Raw genomic sequence first — 19,068 nt, forward strand, 5'->3', positions numbered from 1 at the left:
CTGAGCCAAAGGCAGACGCTTAACTGAGAGCCACCCAGGGGCCCCACGTTCACTCACATTTAAAAATAATTTAAATGTATGGGGAAAAAATGATCTGACACTCGCTATAAAGAAGGAGCTGAGGAAGGGGATTGCCATGTGCTTATCGCCACTGAAGCTGGGCGCCGGGGTACATGAGGTTCTCATGATACTATTCTACACTTTTGTGTGTGTTGAAGTTTTTATAAAATGAAAAAATTTTTAAAGAGAGAGAAACTTAAAAAAAGCCATTTAAGAAAAGCCTTTCCGATATGTACAGAAGAAAAGCCTGTTTTTTCCTGCATTCACCTATAATATAAACCTTCACTTTAAAAAAAAAAAAAAAAAAGTAGTATCTATACTCAACATGGAGCTCAAACTCATGATCCTGAGATCTCTACTGACTGAGCCAGCAAGATGCCCTAAACCTTCCCTTTCTGAAGTGAAGCCTGAAGGGTTTGAAGGCACTGCAGGGAAACCGGCTCAAAGAGCAAGAAGGACCCTGTCAGCACCACGGCAGGCTTCCCTAACACACGCCTAGCAGAATTGGTGAGGGTGTGGGAAAACATGGGGGCGATAAGCCAGCAAAACCGAAAAATGTCCCTGATGAAGTCAACCAAAATTTAAATAAGTGTTTCAAAACAGACCTCAGGTCTGACGGCCTCTCCTTGGAGGTAGCTCTGGGCAGACTTTCTTCCATGTAGGAAGAAATAGATTCCTTTGATTACAGAAGCCACAAGAACAGGTTGCCCATTTGACTGGAGCTTAAGGAACCTTACAAGATCATTCTCTTCTCTTTCTCAGATGAGCATTGATATTTCTGGAACACACTGCTTCTCTGGCGGGATCTAGATGAGCACAGGTTTTTCCACTCTGCCTCACCTCATTCTTCTTTCCAAAGCACAACCACCTAGCTGACCCCTACACACCTAGCATTTAACACCAGCTTCCTGGGGCGCCTGGGTGGCTCAGATGGTTAAGTGTCTCACTTTGGCTCAGGTCATGATCTTGGGGTCCTGGGATCAAGCCCCATGTGGGGCTCCCTGCTCAGGGGGCAGCCTGCTTCTCCCTCTCCCACTCCCCCTGCTTGTGTGCTCTATCTTTCACATAAATAAAATCTTTAAATAAATAAAAATAAATAAATAAATAAAAATTAAAAACCAGCTTCCTCTCGGACTAGACAACTTCTCTGGGTACAACTAAGATGTCACAGAACATTTGAAATTCTCCAAGCCAGCCCCTTCTAAGTATACCTCTAGGAATGATATGAACTCTTCTGGGTTGGCCCTTCTGAAAGGTATTTATGGACCATAAAACCCAGAAATGAAGCCTCCTCATATACCAAATATTCAAGAGCCTTGTCCTTCCCTCCCTCCCTTTCTGAGAAAGAGTATGACAACAACCCGACTACTAGTAATTATCTGTTGAGATTTACCATACACATCTCAAAAGCAAATGTTGGGCATCTGCCATCAGCTTGGTTCTCTGCTCCATGCTGTGTGGGATAAAGAAAGGAGTTTATAAAGCTGATATACATGAACAGTGAATGATCAACTGCCGAAACCTGTGATACATACCACAGGATTTCCCAGGTGAAGGAAGTCACTGGGGGCTAGTGTACTCGGGGAAGACAGACTTCATAAAGAAGGATGACTCAGAGGGCGGGGATGACCAGACAGCATGAGTGAAGAACCATCACCCCACTTGTGGGAATGGGGACACAGGCTTGGCAATGCCAAGCGTTCCTTCTGAGGAGCAATGCAAGTAAGGCTGGACAGGAGGCAGAGAGGCCGTGGAGCAGAAAGTTGTGAAAACTCTGTGATGTGGTACATGGTGGGCACTAACCAGGGGCTGACTGGAGGCTTCTGAGCAAAAGAGGGACGTGATCCGCGTCCGATGAGAAGGAAAGTTAGACAGGCAGGCATCAGGGCACAAAGTGAAAGAGACAGGGAAGGAGTCACAAAGGGCAGTGAGGAAGGCGGCCCAGTAACCCCAGTCCAATGGCCTGCGCCAGTGTGGGGGCAGGAGGAAGGATGGCAGGAGGGCTGGTCAGGAACCAAACAAAAGGGGGTAATGTAGCAATAAAGCCTCCTGATCAGAAAAATGCAGTGGAAAAAGGACCTAAAGAGGACGTGGAGATTTAATCCTAGCAGATAGTGAAGCTAGACTGGCTGGTCTGAATGCAATAAACCCACTGGCATCTCCTCAAGAAAATGCTTAAGGTTCTAATACTATTTTCTTATAAAAATTATTAGTAGAAACAAGGTCATTCACTTTTCCTAAATCAAAAGGTAAGTTTCCCAAATATGTTCAATGCACTCAAGTGAACCAATTAGGGAATATTTCTCCCCAGTGGCAGCTCATTTCCTCCCCCAAAGGAAAGGTACTTCTGTAATCTAAACCTTAAGTTCCCATTAAAGTTGTACGGTCCAATGTGTAAGAGAGCAAGTCTCAAATGTTCTTCAAAGTTCAGCTTTCATAGGGAGAGCATTTTATTATTTTTTAAGATTTTATTTATTTGAGAGAGAACATGCGTGCACAAGTGAGGGTAGGAGCAGAGGGAAAGGCAGAAGCAGACTCCCCTCTGAACAGGGAGCCCAATGTGGGGCTTGGTCCCAGGACTCCAGGATCATAACCTAAGCTGAAGGCAGACACTTAACCGACTGATCCACCCAGGGGCCCCAGGGAAAGCATTTTAAAGCAGGCATCTAATCAAAAGCTGATCCTCAAATTCCAAATCTCACCAGAACTGCGAGAGGACATAACAAGGTTTCTTGCAGGTAAACCCCTGCAAGTCACCAAATGTCATGTTTGACAAAGACAATCATGTGGAGGGACCAAAGTAATCTGAAAAACCTCCCTTTCTAAAGGCAGTCGGATTCTACTATGTTCTTACTGACCTTCCCCCTGACAGAAGTAACTCAGATGTAAAAAGTGCACATTGATCACTACAATCAACAGTGACAGAATGCAAGGAGGAAGAGAAGACAACTCAATGCTGCGGCCTGCGCCCAAACGCCTCTCAAGACATCAGAACTTCACGGAATTCATTCGTGAGCGGTGCGAGTGCCATCAAACCTGCCACAGTCATCCCAATATGAAAAGGACAAGTAACAAAGCCAGAGCCTTCAACATTCACAACCATGTCCCAATACAGACCTAGTAATGCTGCAAAGAAGACCCCTGGAGTTGAAATCTGTGCTCCTCTGCGTGGAGACTTTTTAAGAGACCCCCTTACACTGAGAGACGTGTCGCTCTGCGGTAAAGCCCAGGCTTGAGGGAGGGACATCAGAAGGGGCACCGATGAGACTGAACACGAGCAGATGCTCGCTGAAGCTGAGCGAGGAGTACAGGAGCGTTTGCATCTCTAGTTGTCTCTACGCTGGTATATGTTTAGAATCTTCCAGGATAAAAAGGAAAATACGAAAAAGAGAAAGAAAACACATTTTCAAGATACTCAAAAGTAGAAACAGGCCTCTCTCTTATCCCCCTCTCACGACTTGATTTTCAGTCCTCCAAAACAATGGAGAGCAAATAAACACTTTTTTTGTGCTTAAGCAAGGAGGTACAAAGGCAGTAATGCATATCTTAAGCTTAGAAAATTCCAAAGAGAAGACAGATTAGAACTATTAACGGAATGTTGTCCTTCCTTACAATTCCCTTCTTCTGTTTCTGTCACACCTCTGAAGGCAGATCTCAGACTCTTTCAGAGGAACATGCATGCTGCTTAGAGACAGGAGAGAAAACCAACCACAAAAAATCACAGAAAGCCACATGCAACTCAAGATCAGGAACCGGAACTGGAACCTGCTGGTCCAAGTGACAGATAACGCATCCCAAGGGGGCAGAGTCCAGTCTTGCCTGTTTCCCAGGGATTCCAAAAGACATCTTAGTGGGAAGGGTTCTAGGACCCGAGTCAGCATTAGGTGGCTGAGACATTTACAGAGCATCCCTGGTTGTGTATAGAGCCCAGCCTCAAGAAGTTAGAATTTAGGGGGCACCCGGGAGGCTCAGTCAGTTAAGTGTCCGACTCCTGATTTCAGCTCAGGTCATGATCTCAGGGTCATGACATCAAGCCCCGTGTGAGGCTCTGCGCCGAGCTTGGGGCCTGCTTAAGATTCTCTCTCTCCCTCTCCCCCTCCCCCCACCCATGTGCTCCCACTCTCTCAAAAATAAAGAAGTTAGAATTCATTGGGAAGACAAATGCAAACAAAAATTCACAACACAAGCACGAAGTACCCCAGAATCCAGATGAGGAAGGAGCTCACCCTGACGGTGGCCTCTGAAGGGGATCTTGACAGATGACTAGGAGCCTGTCCAACACTGCACGGTGCTGGTGGGGAGGGAACACAAGCTAAGGCCCCATGTCTCTGAGGCCTAGAGGGGTGGGTAAGGGCCGGATGGCAAAGGACCTTGCATGTACGCCAAGAAGCGTAGACTTGACCCTGTAAACCAGTGCTTCTCTGACTGTGGCGAAGGACCAGCTATTGAAAATTCCAACCCATCATGGATGACGCTTAGGATCCCTCCTGTGCTTCTGGAGGACCAGTGGGCAGACCACACCTGGAGCACTGCTTTGGATGGCACCAAGGCCATCTCAGCAGGGGTGCAGCATGGTCCGTGGTCTCATTAGGGGGCATGTCTGACAGTAGCGTGATAGCTGAAGGACAGCCAGGATGCTGCTATACTGATCTAGGAAAGGGATGTGGAGAGCCTGGCTAAGGCACCAGCAAGGAGGGCAGGGAGAAGCAGTCAAATTTGAGAGACACTACTTCAGTCTACATGACAGAACTCAGTGACCAAATAGCAAAGCATCACTCTACTTTCCAGACTGGGTGGGCCGTGGCTGTCAGCACCAGCAGGAACCATGGGAAGAGGCACATGGTAAGAAAGGCAAATGCACATGAAATCTGAAGAAAATCTTCCCCTATAACCCTAGTTTTTCTTTTATTCTATTCTGTCTAGTTTAGTCTTTCAAATAATCCTAGTTATCTAGTTAATTTTAATAACCGGTATTCCAAGGTGAATGCAAGAAGCCTTAAGCCAGCCCTGGAGATACCAAAGAAAATCCTTTCACCCTCACCAAGCCAAAGCAAGCTTTAGAAAACCAATCTAACACCAAACAGGGCAGCAATGTTTTCTGTTTGCATTTGGGCTGAAAGTGCAGAAAGGAAACACACTCAACTGTCTTCACTGGTGAAATTTCAGACAAAGACAGACAGTTTTGGTGTTGCTACAATCACAAAATCACAGCCTAGAAAGATCACACTTCACTTGGTATGTCACAACTCAAATTAGCTTCTGAAAACAAAATTCCGTTTTCTGCACTAGGTGCAGTTTGCTGCTGTGGTGTAAGAAATCTCCATTTCTTCTGTTCTGGGAACAGCAACACATGTTTGGGCTAAGAACAAAAGCACCTGCCAAAACCAATCTGTGGAAAGAAAAAACCAAAACTCTCCCAGCTTGTTGGCCCCTGAAACAAGTAAACAGTCAGGAAACCATGAAATGGAATAACAGGTATATATTCTGCATAACCCCAGCTTGAGGAGTTACGGGGCTCTGTTTGCATTAGCAAGTTTCTTCCATTTGACTCTGATTCCCCACTGCCACTCAGGCCCAAAACCGTTGGCCTCCCTTGCCTGAACTGGTGCAGTAGCCTCCGCCTGGTCTCCAGCTTCCTCCTGGCCTCATCAGCTCAGTCTCAACATAGCACCTGCTGACCCCATGAAGTGGAGGCCAGGTGTCTTAGTCAGCATGGGCTGCCACAACAAAATACCACAGCCGTCGTGGCTTCAACAGACATTTATTTCTTACAGTTCTGGAGGCTGTAAGTCCAAGTTCAAGGTGTCAGCATGGTTGGGTTCTGGTGAGAGCCTTCTCGCCATGTTCTCATATGGTGGGAGAGAGCAAGCGCTCTGGGCTTTTCCTTTTCTCACAAGGGCACTAATCCCATCATGGGGGCCCCTCCCTCGTGACCTCATCTAAGCTAAATCCCCCAAGCTCCACCTCCAAATACTATCACATGGTGGGGTAAGGCTTCACCATGTGAATTTTGGAGGGGCACAAAACGTCAGTCTGTGGTACCGGGACATGTCACTCCTCTGCTCAGCTCTCTCCAGTGGTGGCTTCAGAAAGGTCAACATCCTCACACCAGCCACCAGGTCCTAGAGCTCTATCGGGAGGGCACAGCTTGCCGGTACTCAGGACATCTGTGAGGGCATTTCTTAGTGGTCGCAGGGACTGGTGGGGGGTGGGGCGGGGGAGGAAGACAAGCATGAAGCGTGGGGCAGATAGCACTGCACAGCCAAAGATCATCCCAAAGCTATACCCTGCTCTGATGTCTGTCAGGCTCTCCCATAGGCCAAAAACCTTTAATAACTTCCTGAGCTTAGAACCTCACTTGTATAAAAGCACAAAAGCACTTTTTGCATAATTTTATACAACTAATCTTCTCAGAATGTAACTACTGTATAAATTGGGTTAAGGTCACACTGCTTTGGTTTGGAGCATTACCAAGAATAGTCCACCATCTTGGAAATCCAGTCACCGTAAGTATCCCGGTGTTTTGATCAGTCTGCATTAGCAGGCACCACATTCACTCAGAAGTGGAGTGTCACCATGTGAGAGTATTTACGTGTTAAATCACATATATGTGAGTAAAAATTACTTTTCTATTATCCCAGTGTGAGATTACTAGCTGGGTAATACATGCATTTCTTTTTGAAATTGTGTGTGTAGGTTACTGTCTTATACATTTCATTCCAGGACAGTAGCGGGGGCATTTTTATAATAAACAGTATACGAAGACAGCACTGTGTCTTTGCGTGCCTGGGGCTCTGAGCTCATCTCCTACTACTCTTCCTCTCCTTTACTCCCGACTCCCCTCCAGTCACATCAGGGTGCTTCCTCCACCAGACCAAGGACTCTCCCACCTCACCCCTGCTGTGTTCTGCCTGAAGACTCCCCTGCCACCTTGAGTTCTTGCTCAAATGACGCCTTCTCAGTGGGGCCATCTGTGCTTAAAACTGCAGCTCCCCACCCCAACACCTGGTGCTCCCTAATTCCACTTCCCCGCTTTACTTTTCTTCAATAAAATCTGCTCTTATCACCACTACATAATTTATTTCCTTGTCTGTTTTCCACTAGAATGAAAGCTCTAGGAGGGCAGGATTTTGTCTGTTTCGTTCACTTGCCATATCCTCAGGGCCTAGAACAGCATGGGGTTACCTTTATAGGGGATTTACAGATTAATGGCTTAGAAATACCAATTCTGAAATCTTTAGTTACAATTGCAAGATTAAAACTAAATTAAAAATTCAGGGTCTCTATACATTACCACTTTTAATCTTTGCGTAGAAATACATACATATATACTGTAATAGACACAGTACACAGATGTATAGAAATATATATTATATATTTTATACAGCTACTCATATCCAGGACTGAATTTAACTAAAAAAAGCCAGTCTATTCTCAGAAAAACAATGAGACTTAGAACATATTAAGTATTACTTGAAATTACTAGACCTTACTGAGATTTCTCAAATTCTCCCTCTAAGTGTCTTTTAACACCTCCCTGCTCTGCCTCCCTAATCTGTTGCTGGATTCTACTGATCATATTTCTGTCCCACCTCTTCCCTTCCCCCTGCCCCCTTTTCAGGTCTGCCCTACAGCCCTGGCCTCCCTGTCGCCAGCCCACACTCCCACACTCCGCTGCAGGATTAAAGGTTTAAACCTGTTGAGTCACTCATCTGCTCAGTCACATTAATGGTCCCAGCTTCCTGTTCACTCAAATACAAAAGCCTTGATGCTACCATAGGGCTCAACATCCCCTCCAGCTTCTCCCCCACCACCTCTATCCTTAAGCTCCTCCTTAACAGGACCTGTCCCCACACCCTAGACCTGCTGCCTCCTTCGCTCCGTTGCAGGCCTTGCAGTCCCTACCACCTCCCTTACAAACCCTGGCTCCGTGCTGAAGTTGTGGTACTTGTCATTTCTCCCTATCAGGCTGCGGGCTCCTTGAGGGCAAGCATGGGCTTTTTCTTCTCTGTGCCCTATAAGATATCCTTCACAGACTAGATTCTCTAAACACATGTTAATTAAGTAAAAGAGAGAACAATTCTTTAAGTTCTAAAGTATGGGAGAGAAGAGGGGTGCCTGGGTGGCTCAGTCAGTTAAGCGGCTGCCTTCGGCTCAGGTCATGATCCTGGGGTCCTGGGATCGAGCCCGACATCAGGCTCCCTGCTGCTCCCCCTGCTTGTGCTCTCTGTCAAATAAATAAAGCTTTAAAAAAATAAAAAATAAAGTATAGGCAAGAAGAGACGGATTTTTATGTTTGACTAAGTAACAAACGAGGTGAGACACGGTTTTGCCAGATACAGCCAAGGCTACTTGTAGAAATTAAGACTTCGACAAGATCAGTTTAAAACAATACATGCAGAGAAAAACAAAGCAGAAGAATGAAGTAGCTTGGGCCAAAAATGCCCTGCCTGGGAATGCTGAGACTGAGGGCCCAGCCCTAACATCCAACGGTAAAAATGTTTATCTCAATCCTTGTGTTGAGGATTTGTTGATTTCACCTTTGGACAAAATCAGAAATTGTGAAAATTTAAAGAACTGTGCTTTTGTTTTAAAAACGTTAAAAGGCGGGTTGCCTGGGTGCCTTAGTCGGTTAAGCAGTTAAGGTTTAGGCTCAGGTCATGATCCTGGGGTCCTGGGATCAAGCCCCATGTTGGGCTCCCTGCTCAGCAGGGAGTCTGCTTCTCCTTCTTCCTCTGACCCTCCCCCCTGCTTGTGCTCTTGCGCATGCTCTCTCTCTCAAATGAATATATTTTTAAAAAATTTTTTAAATAAAAAATGTTAAAAGGCTTAAATATGAAGGAGAGACAGTACGGGTAACATTCTGGGAGCTTGTAATGCAATGCCAAATGCCGGCTCTATAGTCTTCTTGTGGCCACTTACTCCTGAGAGAGCTGGTCCTGTCAGCTGCCTACGGTTCTTGCTGATCCGAGCAGGACCCAGACAGGTGAGGCAGGTGTGTGGTACCCCAGCTGCCATTATCTCTGGGTGGTAACTAGGTTTGCTGTCGAACTGATAAAATGATGTGTGACCTTCTGACATATGCCAATATTTTTCCATCTAAAACAGTGTTTTGGAACATTTTATTATCGAAGGAAAAACACTTGCTGTGCTCATGAAAATAATGAGTCACAGATCAGTGACGAAAGAGAGCATGCTGGTCACACCCTATCTAAAGCCAAATGAGAATTATTACTGGACAGAATAATAGAGATGACTCTGAAAGCCCCAAATCTTTGGATTTGCATGGCTTTATCCACGAAGATTACTTTGGAAATGAAATACAATTTCCTAGCTGTAGGACTCCACTCTGCTAACTATCACCAGGAAGACATGATCATAAAAAAGGAGGCATAGCAGATTATATGAAAACAAGCTCAGTCTTTCACTTCCTTCAACGAAAAGACCCAATAAAGTGGCTAACTTGGATGAATATCAAATCTTATAGCCCTCAAGTATTTCAGCCTCTATAAAAACAAATGAGTAATTTGAAGTTACAGAAGATAGTTCTTATAATTATGATTACAAGATTCTAATCATTAGATAGAACTTTAAAAAATTTAATGGAGTATGTCTTTGTGAAAGACCTACCAGCCAGAACTATTAATAGAAAAGCCTAGAGCCACTTAAACATGAAATCTGGAAAGAAAAAAAAAAAAGATAAAGCTTGCCTCTTCAGCTGATGCATTTGGTGAATGATCCCTTCAAGCTGTAAATGTACCCTCTGAGTATAACTCTCTCTCCTCTCCTTGACTCCACTATCCTTTATTTTATTAAAGATGTGTAACTGTTTTTCTCTTTTTCTGGAATATGCTTCCTTGGAAGCAGCTGAGCAAATGTCCATTCACCCAAGGACCAAATCCAAATTACCTTCTTTTAAAGTCCATTTGATCGAGCCTGTCCTCTTGCTAACAGCATGCAAACTTCCATCCAGAGTTGACACAAACAACAAGGTTTCAGGAAGTGTCACTGTGCTGGGACTTCCAAAAATCTGCAATGAGATGTAGAAGAATCTTCATGTTCAATAGGATTCTTCATTTTGGGCATGTACAACCACACACAGACACCACTCCCCCCCAGGACATCCCAAAAGTTATCCTTCTAAAATCCACTACCTCACAGACAAAGACATTGAGGTTACAGAGCCTACGTCCAAGGGCCCATGTCTAGACAACAGCCGAGTCAGGACTAGACCCCAGGTTGCTTTATACTATCTAAGCAGCAATCCTTCCTGCAGACAGATAGGCTTATAACCTGATATGACAAAGACGGGGATTCTGAAATAATCCATGGGTAGCCTCCACTGAAACAGGAAGAAGGTATGCTCAGCTTTCTAATGGACTTCCTTCTCTTGGTTATACTTCACTTTCTAAAACCTGGTCATCTTGCAAGGCTCCATGGTAAAGAAGAATGCCAACACACCCACATATACCCACGTGCACTTACAGAATTTTAAAAAGGCAAAAGAATTAGGGGAAAGCATTTAAAGCAAAATAGGAAAAAACAGCTCTCATTATATAAAAAATTTATATAACAATAAAACACCAAGATTTCAAAAAAGACAGGTTATAAAATATATGAAAAACATAACCCAAGTTGTTCTTCATTATAATCAAAATATAATTTAAATAAAAATGTATCTTTTATGCTTAATAAGTTAAAACACGCACTCTCTTTACAGAAAATAGCCAAAGGTGGTGAAATTTACTTTCTCATCCATTGTTGGTGGCAATGAAAATTGTAAGTTGGTGCACTCTTTCTGGAAAGCATAAAAGTGCTCAGACTTTTGATCCTATAATTCCACTTCTATATCCTACAGAAACAGTTCCAGATATGGAAAAAGTCGTGTGCACAATGATGCTCACTGTATCCCATTTACAAACACAAAAACTGGAAAGATCTGAATTTCCAATAATATCTTAAAGACTGAAATAAATTATGACACATACATTCAGTGGAATATTATGTAATCATTAAAATAGCACTTCGGAAAATTTACAGCAAGGTAGAAAAATGCTTCTACCGGTCTTCACGTGAAAAATATCGAACCCAAAATTCAATGTACACTGTGCTGATGATTCTACTGGGCAGATTTTTTTGGTCTGCTTATCCTCCAGCTTTGCTAAGAACTGTACCCTCACCCACGCGGTTTCCATGGAAGCAGCTGTGTGCACACATGCATGTACGCACGTGCAAGGCACACAGGTGCAGGTTGACAGCTGGTAAGGTTTCCCGAGACGACACCCTTTTGAGTCTGGGCCCATTCAGCAATGCCACCTTGTAGTAAGGTTCTCTCAGGCCCATTCAGCAATGCCACCTTGTAGTAAGGTTCTCTCCTTGTCACCGTACAGTCCCACAAATTATCTGGTTCCTGTGGGTCTTAAATTAAAAACGGGCCAACACAACTTGCTTATACTGTGAGAGTTTGGATTTGGGCACAAAATTTTAAAGTACAGGAGTATGGCTGGCTTTTAGCACTAAACAACAAGACTGGGGGTATACTTGTGCATGGCAGCCTGACCCCAAAATAGCTGCCCACTCTTGGTAAGAACCAGGATGGCACCTCGTTAATCCCTTAAGAAGGAAAGCCCAATGGCTCCCTCCAAAGCAGACCGAGATGGCAGGACAAACACCTCGTCCCTGCATTCCTTCTCCGCTGTGGAGAGCCACTGGCAAAGGGGACGAAGCAGCTAGAACCTCACTCTCTCCTCCCTTGCCTGCTCCTGGCCTAGAGGCGAGGAGGTTCCACCCTTTCCTTTGCCCAGAGCCAGGGCCCGCTCACCCGGAATGGGAGAACCAAGAGCAAGCTTCCTCACTGCCTGCTGAGTCTATTCTCAGTGTAAAGTCTCAAGTCTGAGGAAGAAGAGTCTGCTTTTTACCTGGCTGGGAAAACAGAAGCCTCAAGGGTGGTGCCTGCCCTAGCAGGGAATCCAGAGGTCCTGCATACCCAGGTTTGGGGGATGAAATTCTTTTAGCCTACAGGGTATAGACGGTGACAAGCTTCATCTGAACATGCTCACACCTGAACCAGAGAAACGCTCACTGCGTAGAGCACATGGGCCTGCAGAACAGTGGCCCGAGGACAAGACCACTGAGGGCTGTAGCTCAGTGAGCCTGAGGGCTATCTCCCACTGAGAAGGTCGAATGGCTCTGCAGCTGATGGGGGACAGTGGGATCACGTCAGGTGGGGGCTGTCTAAAGACTGAATAAATAAAAAGGGAAGAGTATGCACACCTGGGGACCAAGAGGTGGAAAGGCCTGCTGAGCCCCCCTCCACCTGTCAAACGGCTCCCCGAGGAACAGGCATTTTGTACAACAGGTCTTGGGATGACACAAGAATTGCTTTGAACTCTCTGGGTCACTGAACTGGTAAGCAATTAAACTCGGGAGATTTCCGTGAATGTTTGCTGGATGGGGGAGAGACAAAGACTGAAACGGAGAAAGAAGCCTGAGAAGAAACACAGCTGACAGAGGGAGAGAGTGTGCCCTGGCTTCTACTCTTCCTCAGGCCAACTTCCTGTCCTTGGGCTCAGAAAGCCTTCCAAGAAATTCCCCCTTTGCTTACATTTCTTGGAACTAGATTTCTGTCCCTCACAACCCAAAACTGTCCCAAAACAAACACACACACCCCTATTAAAAAATAATATATATTTATAGAAAAAAGATGAAGGAAATACTGCAAAATCATAGCAACAGGTTTTTTTTCTCTGTATTTTCTAAATTTTCTAAAATATTGTGTAATCAGCGATGAATTTTTCATAAAATAGAATGGAGATGAACAAGTTAACAGGTGGGAGGGAAGCTCAAATTTAAAGGAGCTTCAGCAAGCCCTTAAGTTCTAGATGAAGTGCTTTCCATATTAGGATTCTCAGACAATTCAACCACCTTTGATCATTAATACCCACCACACAGAAGAAGTTTAGAAACAAAGAGGTCCCTTGGTAAGACAGTGTGTATCCAGAAATAGATGAGTTTTGTCATTGTTAGTAAAGCCTAGAGTACAATTTTAATGAACTGAATGCTCCCAAATACATCTTATCACAGTATTAACATTAAAATGGGTCAATATTTACTAAAACATATCAGTGCTGCTTCATTACTAGTGTGGAAACAAAAGCCACCTGCCTTGTCTGAGCATCTTGGAAACCACAGGAAGAACAATTGTCTATGGTTGGTTGGTGAATCGAAATAAAACACTAATCACATAACTAACATAATCTTCTGAAAATCTCAAAAATACCAGGTTTGGCTAGAAGTTGAATTTAGCAACTGAGAGCACCGACGGTCAATCACAGTGTCCACACTGACGTCACAAACCCTGTCACAACAGGCTTCTCGCTTCTTTGGAGGCTGCTGACGGCTCCCAATTAGAATGTCCGGGGAACCACTCTGAACAGTGTTATGCTCTCACATGGCAAATTAACATGACAACACTTCTGGCTTTTCTCTGCCAGCATTTTTGAAAGCGTGAAAATGCCTGCCTTCAGATACAGTTGCTATTACTAAGGTGAATTAAATAAGCTTCTATAAGCCTTTTGGGATACTGAGCATGGCTGAGAACCATTTGTACCTGAACATCTAAAACTGCTGCTTCACAATAACGACCTTGCACGTTACCTCACCCAGCCATTTTAGTGGCCGGGGCTCCCTTCTCTCTACGATGGAATAAACAGCCGGAGGCCCTACTGTCACACACGCTCATTTCCGGAGAGCCTGAAAGTGGAAACGAAATGCTGATTCTGTAGATCTGCTTCAGGTTGACTACCTGGCATCTGACTCATTTTTCCAACGAGTGGGATATGTACTCCTGGCTTTGATGGAGACTTTTTTTTTTAATTTAAAATTTTTAAAGATTTTTATTTATTTGAGAGAGCGAGCGAGAGAGAGAGAGCATGAGCCCAGTGAGGGACAGAGAGAGAAGCAAAATCTCTGCAGAGCAGAGAGCGTGATGCGGGACTCGATCCCAGGACCCTGGGATCATGACTCGGGCCAGAAGGCAGACACTTAACTGACTGAGCCACCCAGGCGCCCTGATGGCAACTTCTAAGAAGTTATCACAATGACACTGTGGAGGGGGAGAATGCTAGTGGCCGGTAACCTAGTCTAACCTAACACTAAGCATCCATCGGCCAGCTGGTCCTCATGGAAGCCTGACCACGCATGCTCTCTCCCAGGAGGTAACAATGCTGCAAACACCCAGCCGGAGAACTATGCATGAAGCCTGGCAATTCAGGGCAGATGATGCTGGGCAAAGGGCTGCTAGTACCACCAACTTATTTCATGTAGGTTCATTCAGTGGTGGTAGAACAGCCTTCACTGCAGCCCTGCTTGGCCAGGACTCCAACAAGAGCCTTCCTCCCATGAAAACAAAGGCAGGACTGTCACCGCATCCTCATGTTCAAGGTTCTGATGGTAAAGCAAAGCCCAGCATCTACGCCATTTCATAAAACGCAACACTCACTTTGCCTTTACTACCAAGATGTGGAAGCAACTACCAACAACTTATACAGAGATGATTAAAATTAGAATTTCATTCTAATATTCTAAACTCAGCTACTTGTTCTTGCATTAATTAACTCAACCCCTTATATTTCAGGTAAGAAAAAAATCTTTCCTAAAATGAGTTCTGAAATAACTTCGTTTAGAAAATGTCTTCAGGGGCACCTGGGTGGCTCAGTCGGTTAAGCGTCCGCCTTCGACTCAGGTCATGATCCCAGAGTCCGGGGATTGAGTCCCACATCGGGCTCCCTGCTCAGCAGGGAGTCTACTTCTCCCTCTTCCTCTGCCCCTACTCCCCCGCCCCCGTCCGCTCATGTGCACTCTCTCAAATAACTAAAATCTTTTTTTTAAAAAGATTTATTTCATTTGAGACAGAGACAGTGAGCAAGCACAAGCAGTGGGGGAAGCAGCAGAGGGAGAGAGAGAAGCAAGCTCCTCACTGAGCAGGGAGCCTGATGTGGGGCTCGATCCCAGGACCCTGGGATCATGACCTGAGCCGAAGGCAGGCGCTTAACGACAGAGCCACCCAGGCACCCCTCAAATAAATAAAATCTTTAAAAAAAATGTCTTTAAAGAGAATCAGACACAAAAGATTGGGATGTGTTGAAGCAGCACAAAAACAGATGAAACCGCCTTTCCCAAAAACCCACCCATTCTTGAACTAGGACTTGGGACTGGTCAGGCAAGGAGGCAGCTCACCAGTGCCTGGTAAGCAACCAGCAAAGCCCAGGGCTTGGTTTCAGGGGCCACGACTACCACTGAGGTGGTTGCTCATTTCTACTCACCCTCCGCCCCCCGAGGAAGAACAGCAAGGAAGCATACCGCAAGCTCGGAACATAGGAGAACCCACTGGTCCCCAACAGGGTTTTCAGAAATGCTGCATTTTCCAAAGAAATACAATGCTTAAGTTTCAGACACACATTTCAAGAAACAGTCCACACACACACACTGACTACCTAATAACAAGGGTCAGAATAAGTTAATAAAAATAGCACAGACTTTCCATCTTGCAGTCAGTGGGAAGAAGTGGTGCCATGCACACGTGCGTCTCATACTGCTTTCCAAAGTCATCCATACATGGTAAGTGTTGTAGTGCTGGTTCTGTTTACAACACTGGTGAGGACCCACCCCCACAAAAGGGGTGTACACACACATCCAGAAGACCCACCACTGTGAACAAGAGAGCCACACACTTCTCAGGTGGGTGCAAATCCATCAAGTCAAACACAACCCAACATCTCCAAAAGCTAATCTACATGGCAACACTGTAGCACCAGCTTAGGTCAGCAGAAACAGTAAAAATCGTTACAGTCTGTTCTCTGAATCTTCTCTACTTCCTACTTGCACTCTACCAGACTACAGTCTTCATAATAATATTAGAACACAATAATCTGGCTAGTAACATGATTTTTTTTTTTCTTTTAGGAGTACCACACCAATTTCCAGGATATGTTCAGAGGCTGTTTTTTTGTTTTGTTGGGAGATTTTTAAATTAATTTTTCCATCTGTGTTCCTTGATTACTCTTATACTGCATAGTCCAAACTTTAGTTTCTTTAAGGCTAAGAAAAGCATTCCTCCAAACTAAAAGTACAATACTTGTGTTACTCCAGCAAGGATACTGGCATGCTTCCAATAAAATATTATTACACAAGATAGCGTGTACCTAAATTCCTGGAACCTACAACCTGCCATCAACACCCAGTCAGCCTTACGCAGTGCAGTGGCTCGCCGTGCCAGGGCTCAAACCCACTGGGCGCTGGCAACAGAGGTAAAGTGACTTATGAGCTCATTTTGGTTGGTTAATATATACACATTACAGTTTTATGGGTAAGATGTAAAACAAGTCCCCAAGTGAGGAAAGGATTAGATAAGAAAGATTTCCATGATGTTCTGTCTTACTACTTAAGGATACATGCAATCTTGAGAACAGTTAAAGCTGCATGTCACCAAATGCAAAATAAGGGATTTCGAATGGATTAGAATGTGCTAAGGAATCAGAGCTTATAATTATTAATCTTAGCAATAATGCTCAGAGGTGAGAAGGGCATTCTCTGTGGGGGATGTACAATGCCAAAGGAGGGAAGAAAGAGTGCGTGTGGATGTGGTAGGGGAGGTGGTGTCTGATGGGTAAGAAGGCAGAGGGGAGGGGTAATGGCTAACAGACGGGATTATTCTGCTGGCCATAATTAGCTGAAAGCTACAGGATGGATGAGCTGATTTTGAGAGATCAGTAAGACACTTTCTGGCATGCCATAATGGGATATCAACCCTCTAGGGCTTCACGCGCACACACGCGCGTGCACACGTGTCAGCCTGTGCAGTAATAGGTCAATTCAGCACAAACTACCTTAAAATAGTATTCTGTAACACAGTTCCCTGGCAGGCACTGAACAATATTCAAGAAAAGGGCATCTGTATCTATAATTCTGTTTGCAGTAATACCATCTACTTCAGACTATAAACTTCAACAAAGCCTGGCTATTTGCAAGTCTGATTGCTTTATAAAAGTACCCAACAGAGTACTGTTATTCTAACACCACTGATCCCATTGTAGAAGACCATGCAGATGATGGCCAAAAAACTATCAAGAATTCACCAAAGCAGAAGACCGACATCAGTGCCCAGTAAATGTCAGCACACACCCATTACATAAAGATCTCTTGTTGACCAAAAAAAAAAAGGCCACATGAATTTAAGCCTCTTATTAATCAGAAAGAGGGGGGCAAAACTAGCAGATCCTAAAGGCCTACCTGTGAAGGTATCATACGTAAAAGCCTGATTAGAGAGACAAAGATTTTTATTCTAATCATACTCTGCTCCCCAACCCCCATCTATTTATATGTCTGATCCAACAGTAAAGTACTCGTTCCCATCGTGGAGGCTTCTATATAGCCAAGTGTACAAAGTGACACAAAACTCATTGTATTTAGTCTCCTGTCTGCAGACTATCCCTGCTGACTTGGGATAAAGACTAAGAACAGAATTAAGACATTAGTGATATTAAGAGACTTTCTGGTTTAATTGTGTCTGTTTTAGTGATCTCAGTCTACTACAAGATCAACCCTAACTCTATTATATTTTGTTTAGCTGTAGGTAGGTCAGCAATAATCCATCAATTATATAGTTCCTTCTAACCAGACTACAGGCTGTTATGTTTCCTGATATTAATCAATAAAGGTAACCATGACATTTGCTTTGGATGGGAGTCAAGTGTCTGGCTGGGATGCAGAAAAGGGCAAGGCCTAACTGAACAGCTCTGTGTGGTTTCCAAACCAAGCAACTAAGAGAGTTAAACCTGCATTTGTGGCAATTCTTGTGTGTGGTGTAATTAACCACCACCCAAGACAGTTACAATTCTTCAGTTTAGGCTACTCTTCTAATGGTTCTCATAAAAGGTTCCTCATAAGTCCTCTTATTCCTGAGCTCAAAGATAGGTTACTTTCACAACAGGTGAATGTATTTCCCCCAAACTGGTTCCGGGGCCCCAGGCTAACTGCTTGGGCTCAAGCAGGTGGCAGTTCTGTTGGTCTTCACGGTCCCTCTGCCGCCAGCTTATATTGACACCATGGGAGGGGGAAATACATTTGGGCATGAAAGGTGCTACGGGAAACCCTGTAGCACACCATGGCCGAGGGAACAAGCTCTTATTGTTTCGGGTGCTATCAAATCCCCAAGGCCCCCGAAGCATTTTAGGGACATGAAAACTAAAACCCAAGGTTTCACAATCGTTCAGTGGCTGAGGTTCAGAATGCAGGCATTGCCACTATTATTTTGTTGCCTTCATTAAAGGGAAATAGCAGCAGTTTGGATCCTGTAAAAACTGAGAGCCCTGTGAGGCTCACTTACCTTAATGGAGCAGCATGGTAAACAAACTAAACTAAGAAAGGTCTGACTTCAACCATCAATGTATTGGGGGACTACCAGCCTCACAGGAAGCCCAATTTCATCTACTTGAGTTTGCATACTCATCTACAGTTAAACATATCATGAGGAAGCCCCCTACGAAAACTCCAAAGTGGGGGGGGGGGGAGGGACTCCATTTAGATACCAAATTTTTCAGTCCTGATAATTGCAACTAGTTTCAAACTGTCAATTTTACTCTTTACACTGGCTAGAGATTTCTTTTTGGGGGAGGGGAACAACTGGGGTCAAGTAGAAAGTGGGTAAATGCTCTAGTGAAATAAAAATGATCTACAAACTGTATTTATGACCTAATTGCCACCTAAGCTTGCCAGATGTTACCAAGCTTTATAATAGAAGTTAAACACTATGAAACACGCCTCTAGTTGAGATAGATACCTGGCCAGTCTGTCCTCCCCTAGACAGAATCCCCACTGTTTCAAGTACATTTGAGGATTATCTACTTCCCTACTGGCCCAGTGCACCACACCCCGTTCTTCTGGTTAGCCGGATAGTCATTGAAGCCCATATGGTTCCATACAACACAGATCAAACAGCGGGGACTGTTT

The 19,068-nt window shown here is 44.5% G+C and overlaps 1 protein-coding gene across 1 annotated transcript in view; it reads right to left on the minus strand.

The window, feature by feature from the left end:
- Positions 1 to 19,068, minus strand: part of ERN1 (endoplasmic reticulum to nucleus signaling 1) — a 75,499-nt gene that overhangs the window by 40,205 nt on the left and 16,226 nt on the right. The window contains exon 2 of the mRNA XM_021678374.2: positions 9,970 to 10,090. The gene's annotated coding sequence lies outside the window, so the exon portion shown is untranslated. The remainder of the gene's footprint in view (positions 1 to 9,969; positions 10,091 to 19,068) is intronic.

The sequence above is a fragment of the Neomonachus schauinslandi genome, chromosome 15 (genome assembly GCF_002201575.2).
Source record: "Neomonachus schauinslandi chromosome 15, ASM220157v2, whole genome shotgun sequence".
Taxonomy (NCBI): Eukaryota; Metazoa; Chordata; class Mammalia; order Carnivora; family Phocidae; genus Neomonachus; species Neomonachus schauinslandi.